We start from the raw sequence: 7,522 nt of genomic DNA, 5'->3' as shown, positions 1-7,522 counted from the left end.
GTGCGAGAGTTAGCCGAGAAGAAGTTAGGTATAATGGGCCAAGCAGTGTTTAAAAGAATACAATTTGTGTGTTGTTATTTTGGAGCATAAGCTAGCCGCTCCTATTACAACAATTCGTCACTGAAATTCTCTAAGTCATCTGCTTGTCCTGTCCAGTTCTTACATATGAGTGTGTGTGTGTGTGTGTGTGTGTGTGTGTGTGTGTGTATACGCACATATTTAAAGGGCAAAGTCTATTTTTGCATCTTTTCTGGAAGTTTTTGTCTTGTTTTATGCCCAAGACTGTACCACGACAACCCAGCTCTTCATTATAATCCACTTCTTCCATGATAATCCCCTTCTCCCAATGTTTGCCTCTGCCAGGTAAACTGCTTCCATGCTCCCATAACAACAAAGAAGCACCTACTACTGCATTCTTCCAGTCCACTGGATGTTGATGAAATTTCTGGGACTGTCTCTATTCACAGCATCCTCCTAAAACATTTTAGGTGAATTTTTGAATAAAAAGTATCTTAGAGTTATTAAGCAAAGTCTAACATATTAAAACTCACTCTTAAAAGGTAGCTTCAAGTAAAAGTGTTTGTATTTTTATAGGTTTTAAATGAGATGAAGGAGATAAAACATCATTTACTCTTTTGTACTTAACCTTCAGAAGTAAGCATTCTAATTTGTGAGCCATTAAGAGCCCAGTTGTAAGAGAAATACTGACAGTCTCAATTGAAATAGAAAGAAAATTTCAATCTGCCTACAGTCTTCATTGTTCTCCATCTGAACGTTTTATGTAACTTATTTTTCCATAAAACTGGATTCATCTTAGCTTCTGAATATTGCCACTTAGTCAATTATCATAAATCTTTTAAAATTAAGTATTGTCTAATGACAACAATAGAAAGAGAAACCATATTGTAAGTGAGGCTACTCTTCTGTTTCTGGCCATTCAAACCCAAAAGAACCACACAGAAACTATACTAATTAAAACACTGCTTGACCTATTAGCTTATGCATATTTCTAACTAACTCCTACATCTTAAATCTATGTATTGCCATGTGGTTGTGGCCTACCAGTTCCATCCTGTGTCTGGTGTTAGGCGTCTGTCTCCTGCGGTGGCCACATGGATTCTCCTTGACTTCACTTACTCTCTCCTCCTCTATCTGCTTGGGATTCCCGCCTTGCCATTTCTGCACTGCAATAGGCCCAAAGCAGATTCTTTATTAACCAATGATATTCACAGCATACAGAGGGGCATCCTACAGCACCATATTCAGAGGAAAGAGGAGTAATATTAGGATGCCAATGCAGTGATAGATTCTTTTTGGTTCATAAGTGATTGGGTATTCATGTCATTTTGCAACATGTGGCTCCCTCAAACCTTGTTGTAACATTATTATATTACTCCTCTAAAATGAAAGAAGAAGGAAAAAATGGTGACAGGACAGCTCAAAAACATGGAGAAGCAAAAAGGTGGAGAAGATGCCAACCCTCATTTTAGGTGTGGAGAAGCTAAAGCCTCAACTGTAAATTAAGTCCAGCAGGTCTTGTGAGAACAGAATGATTGTTCTGGCTAGAGAAAAGCCCCATAGTTCTCACCAGACTTGTGTCTAGAAGAAGAATTAGGTCCAACAATGCTGTGGGGTAGTGGTCATATACCTTGTAAAGATTTGTTACCTGTATTTTAATAAAATGCTGATTGGCCAGTAGTCAGGAAGAAAGTACAGGCAGGATGAAGAGAACAGGAAAATTCTGAAAAGAGGAAAGGTCAGTCTGCATTTGTCACCCAGATGCAGAGGAAGTAAGATGAGAATGACTCACTGATAAAGGTACTGAGCCACATGGCTAACACAGACAAGAATTATGGGCTAATTTAAGATGTAAGAATTAATTAATAATTAATTAAGAAGCCTGAGCTAATAGTCCAACTAGTTTATAATTAATGTAGACCTGTGTGTTTCTGACCAGGTAGGACAGAAGCCACCATCAACACAACAATGACTCTTATGAGTAGCAAGCCAACACTAGAGAAGAAATCCATTGAGCTGCTCCTTGTGTCTCTGAATGCAACAGAAAAACATTGTCTTCAGAGAGGGTTTATTGTTTGTAATTGAACTTTTTGGAGTCCTGAAAAATAAGAAATAATCACAATTCATGGATTCCCCCATCACAGACACAGCAGTGTGATTGGCTACTATAGTTGGTAAGAGTCAGACCTGGACTCCCCAAGAAAGTTAAGCATCCAAGAGCTTGAGCTATGGAGCATGTGGTGGCGGCCCCCATCTTTATGGTAAGAAATGAGGTTCATCTCCTGTGGATTACTACAGAGACTATGAACTCTGAGTTGGTTGCTGTCAAGATTGCTTGGCCTTCAGAGGTATCTCACTACTACATAGTTTGTTGCTATATGGGCCTGAAAGCTATAAGCCCAGGACCAGGAGTTGGTTAGAACTCTCAAGACTCCTTCTAACAAAGCTTGCTGCTAAATGGGATTCGGACAACTGAAATCAGAAAGCAAAATGACAGGTTGCCTTGGTTTCTCCATTAAAAAGCTCAAGGCTCAGTTTTCTCCCATGGCGTTCCTATACCCAGGGACTCCCTTTAGAGTTATAATAGACTCCCTGGGCACTACCCAGTACAGTTGTACTAAAGCTGGTAGGGTTGAACACCTTCAGAGCTATAACAGACTCTGCCGATGCTACCCATATAGCTGCACTAGAGCTGGTGGATTTGAACATCAGATGATTCAGAAAGGAGCTGGTCTAACTCCTTGAGTTTTTTTAAACTGCTTTCTTTTTATTTTATTTTCAGTATTGGTTTAAGTTGGAGGGGGTGGGGCCTGCTTGTTGGTTCCTGGCCTCCCAGCTAGCTTAGACCTGAAATAATCACACAGAAACTATATTAATTTAATCACTGCTTAGCCCATTAGCTCTAGTTTCTTATTGGCTAACTCTTACATATGAATTTAACCCATTTCTATTAATCTGTGTATCACCACGTGGCTGTGACTTACCAGGTAAAATTCTCAGCATCTGTCTCTGGTGGCTCCATGACTTCTCTCTGACTCTGCCCTTCTTTCTCCCAGCATTCAGTCCCATCTTCCCCACCTACCTAAGTTCTGCTCTATCAACAGGCCAAGGCAGTTTCTTATTCATTAACCAATAAAAGCAACACGTAGATGGAAGGACCTCCCACATCATTTCCCCCTTTCTGCTTAAATAAAAAGGAAAACTTTAACTTTAACATAGTAAAATTACATATAACAAAACAGGTATCAAGCAAGAATTATAGTTACAATATTTATATCTACTTTATCTTTTTATCACAACTAAGGAAAACTATAAAATTTTTAACTCCATCAAAGACTCCAGAAGAATATAATATTACCTAAGTAAACAATGAATTCATTGTAAGCAACTTTTAAAACTCTAGAATCGACAGAGACATCTCACTACCTGGACAGTCATCCAAAGTTCTTCTGTACCATTGAGGCATCCATCTTCAGCCTACAGGCCCATAGTATCCAGCAGACTTTTCCACAAAGCAGGAAATTTCAAAGACAGTTCCATCTATATTGGGAGTTTTTCAGTCACTTTTTTCTGTGTCTATTTAACTTTTTGCATTTTTTATTCCTTTGTACTTTCATGTAATTCTATGAAGGTATTTGTTTTCTTTTGTAATCACATATTTTAAACCTTGCCTTTTCCCCCCCTTACATTCTTTTTCTTTTTCTTAACCTTATTTCTTCACCTGCAGCCCCAACCTTTTATTACTACTACTTTAAACCTAACTAACTAAATTCATAGATGATGCTATATTCTTTTTATCACTTTCCTTTCTTTTCTATGTGGCATAGAAATTGTCTCTAATTAATTTTTATTGTATTACATTAATTAATTAAAATTTCATTTTGTTGTATTTGATTTGTTTGACCATAGCTGTTAAAGAGGTTGTTCTTTCTACATAGCAAGTACTGGGCATTGAGCTTGCAAGAGATAGCTGCTGACTAATAGAACTCTTAGCCATAGTCACCAAAAGAAAAAGAGTGGAGATCTGCCTTACAAACAAAGTAGGTATTATGACAGATATCATTGGAATCCAGAAAATCATTAAGGAAAACCTTCCATCAATATTAAACAAAGGAGTCTTAAAAACACACACATCAGTAAACTGGAAAAAAAATTCAAAACACATGAGACCTTCCAAAATTGAACAAAGAAGATATAGAAAACCTAAACGAATCTTGAATGAGCAATGAATTTGAAGCAATAATGATCCCCCAACAAACCAAGTCAAAAGTCTACGATCAGGTAGATGATTCCACTACTAAATTCACCTTTAACTCCATAGAAGATTATCCAGACTCTGCAAATTATTCCTTAAAACAGGAAGAGAAGGAATACTTACAAACTCAATTCACCAACCCAATATTACCCAAACCAAATAAAGATACAATAAAATAAAACAAAACAAAAACCCAAAGTCTAAATTCCTTTTTTTTTTTTTTTTTGTATTTTCAAGACAGTGTTTCTCTGTAGCTTTGGAGCCTGTCCTGGAACTAGTTCTTGTAGACCAGACTGGCCTCAAACTCACAGAGATCCGCCTACCTCTGGCTCCCAAGTGCTGGGATTAAAGGTGTGTGCCACCACTGCCTGGCTAGTCCAAATTCTTAAATGAATATAGAGGGAAAACTTCAATAAAATATTTGCAAGCCAAATTCAGTTAGCACACATTAAGAACTTCATGTAACATTATCTAGATGTTTCCATTCAAGTGATAAAGGAACATACAAATAAATAAATGTAATTATATATTTATATATATGCATATGTGTATATATATGTATAATCAAGGGGAAATCATATAATCATGTCAATAGATGCAGGAAAATCATTTGACAATATTAAATGTCCTTTCATAATAAAATCCCCGGAATAAAACAAACGTTTCCTCAAAAGTTAGGAATAAAGCAAGGTGTCTGTCTCTCTACAGTCATTCAGTTTACTATCTGAAAACTCAGCCAGAACAATACAGCAAGAAAAAAAACAAGCAAAATGGGTATAGAAAAGAAAGAGGAGCTAATGCTATCCCTATTTGTAGATGTCACAATCTCATGCTTAAAAGACCCTAAACACACTACCCAAAGTCTCTTAGATCTGACAAACCCCTTCATCAAATATCAGGACATGAAATCAACATATAAAAATCATCAGCATTCCTATATTTCCTACATAATAAGTTTTGGAGAAAATTATTAAGGAGATTCCAACACAATACACACACTAACACACATTCAAAAAATACCTAGGAATAAATAAAAGTATGAAATGGTTTTACAAAAACAACTTCAAAATTGATGAAGAAACTGAAGAAGACCCTAAAGAATGGAAGGCTCATGTGAAAATGATATCATGAAGAGCAATGAACAAATTCATGCAATCCTAATTAAAATCCAATGTCCTTCTTTACAGAAATAGGGAAAACTGCAATTCATATGGAGGACAGTGAATAGCCCAATTAATACTTGTAGTATTAAACTGCATAATTTTATATTATACTGCTGATCTACAGAAATAAAAGCAGAAGAGATATTATGGTGCTGACACAAAACATACAAAGAAACCAGTGGAAGAGAGCAAAACACAGTTATGTGTGCAGGGTCACATAACTGAATGTGGCTGTGGCAAAAAGAGCTTGACCACAGTTAAAATTTCAGAACACTCAAACAAAAATCACTTCAAAACCATATCAGCAATAAATGTGAGGTGTTTCTGGCAGTGCTTGTCCATACTGAAGCACATGATTTCACTGCAGCCTTGAATCTCAGTACACAACAGGCACAGTTTAGATAGAGCTTTACTCCATCATAAAAAAACGAATACAATTATGCCATTTGTAGGAACATTTGTGGAACGGGAAACCATCATCTCAAGACAAATAAGCAAAAATGGAAAGACAAATACCACATTTGCTCTCACATGCAGAATCTAGGTTAAAAAGGAATAATAAAAAGACATGGAAGTAGAATGGGGACTATTTGGGAAGAGCAAAGAGTGCTAGGGGACTGTGATGGTTTGGATAAGAATGGCCTGATGGGCCAGGCGGTGGTGGCGCACGCCTTTAATCCCAGCACTCGGGAGGCAGAGGCAGGCGGATCTCTGTGAATTCGAGGCCAGCCTGGTCTACAAGAGCTAGTTCCAGGAAAGGCACCAAAGCTACAGAGAAACCCTGTCTCGAAAAACCAAAAAAAAAAAAAAGTAGAATGGCCTGATGGGCTTATAGATTTGAATGACTGGTCATTAGGGAGTACTGCTACTTAACTGTGATTAGGAGGTATAGCCATGTTGAAAGAGGTGTGGCCTTGTTGGAGGAAATGTGTCACAGGGAGTGGGCTTTGGGGTTTCAAAAACCCAAGCCAGTCCCATTGGTCTTCTCTTCCTGCTGCCTGTACATCTGGATATAGGACTTTCAGATACTTCTCTAGCACTATGTTTGTCTATTTCCTATCCCGTTCCCTGCCATAATGACAGTGGACTAAACCTCTGAAACTGTAAGCAAGCCCAATTAAATGTTTCCTTTTGTAAGACTTATGGTCATGGTGTCTCTTCACAGAAATAGAACACTAACACAGGTATAAAAGATAGTAGTGGAGGTGGATGTTCAAAGTACAATGTAACATACACATGGATGAAACTGCCATTGAAACCCATTATTCTATAATTTAACAAAATAGCATCTAAAATAAGAAAAACATAATCAACTGAACTGATGACAACGTTGAAATGTATTTGCTGCAAGCCACCAGGTCCCGAAAGCAGCCAGTCCCAAGCAGGGATGGTGCACGACCATTCATCCGGAAGGTAGCTGGTCCCTAGCAAGCCATGTGGGTGGCTGGCTAGTCCCTGGGCAGGCGGCGAGTGGGAGGCAGACAGATAGGCACACCATACAAAGTGGAGTTGGACATTTATTTAGTGGTTTATAAAGGGGAAAGGAAAGGGGGAGAAGAGAGGGAAAGAGAGAGAGAAAGAGAGAGAGAGAGAGGGGGGGGAGGCAGAAGCCACCTCTTTGAAAGAGGAATAAAAGAGGGTCAGGTAGAGAGGCACTAAGGCTGCAAGCTGGAAGGGAGTGGGCGTGGCTTGTCTCTTAAAGAGACAGACAGATCTACTATTCAATAGTTTCAGGCAAGTATTATCATTTTAAAAATTCTTTCCACCCTGGTGTGATTGTCTCACACCATTAATCTGCACTTAGGAGGCTGAGACAGAAGGATTGCCGTGAGTTAGAGGCTAACTTGGGCTACAGAGTGAGACCTTGCTTACAAGTAATAAATCTTCAATATAATTTTCATAAACATAACAGATACCTATAGTAAAGTTCTAGAATAGTGCAGGAATTTTTTAAATGCCCTCTGTGTGAATGGAAATACCACACTTAGTCCCATTAACTTACTTATACAATCAATGAGAGAAAGAAATAGAAAACACCTCAGAGTCTCCATGTTAATGAACAGCATCCTAAAGGTTTCAGCTACTG

The 7,522-nt window shown here is 38.1% G+C and overlaps 1 pseudogene; it reads left to right on the top strand.

The window, feature by feature from the left end:
* Positions 1 to 1,306: 1,306 nt before the first annotated feature.
* On the top strand, positions 1,307 to 1,404 carry LOC142842856 (small nucleolar RNA U13; annotated as a pseudogene).
* The last annotated feature ends 6,118 nt before the right edge of the window (positions 1,405 to 7,522 follow it).

The sequence above is a fragment of the Microtus pennsylvanicus genome, chromosome 1 (genome assembly GCF_037038515.1).
Source record: "Microtus pennsylvanicus isolate mMicPen1 chromosome 1, mMicPen1.hap1, whole genome shotgun sequence".
NCBI classification, from domain to species: domain Eukaryota; kingdom Metazoa; phylum Chordata; class Mammalia; order Rodentia; family Cricetidae; genus Microtus; species Microtus pennsylvanicus.
The sequence above is the reverse complement of the archived record's forward strand: the minus strand, read 5'-3'. Positions and strand labels throughout refer to the sequence as shown.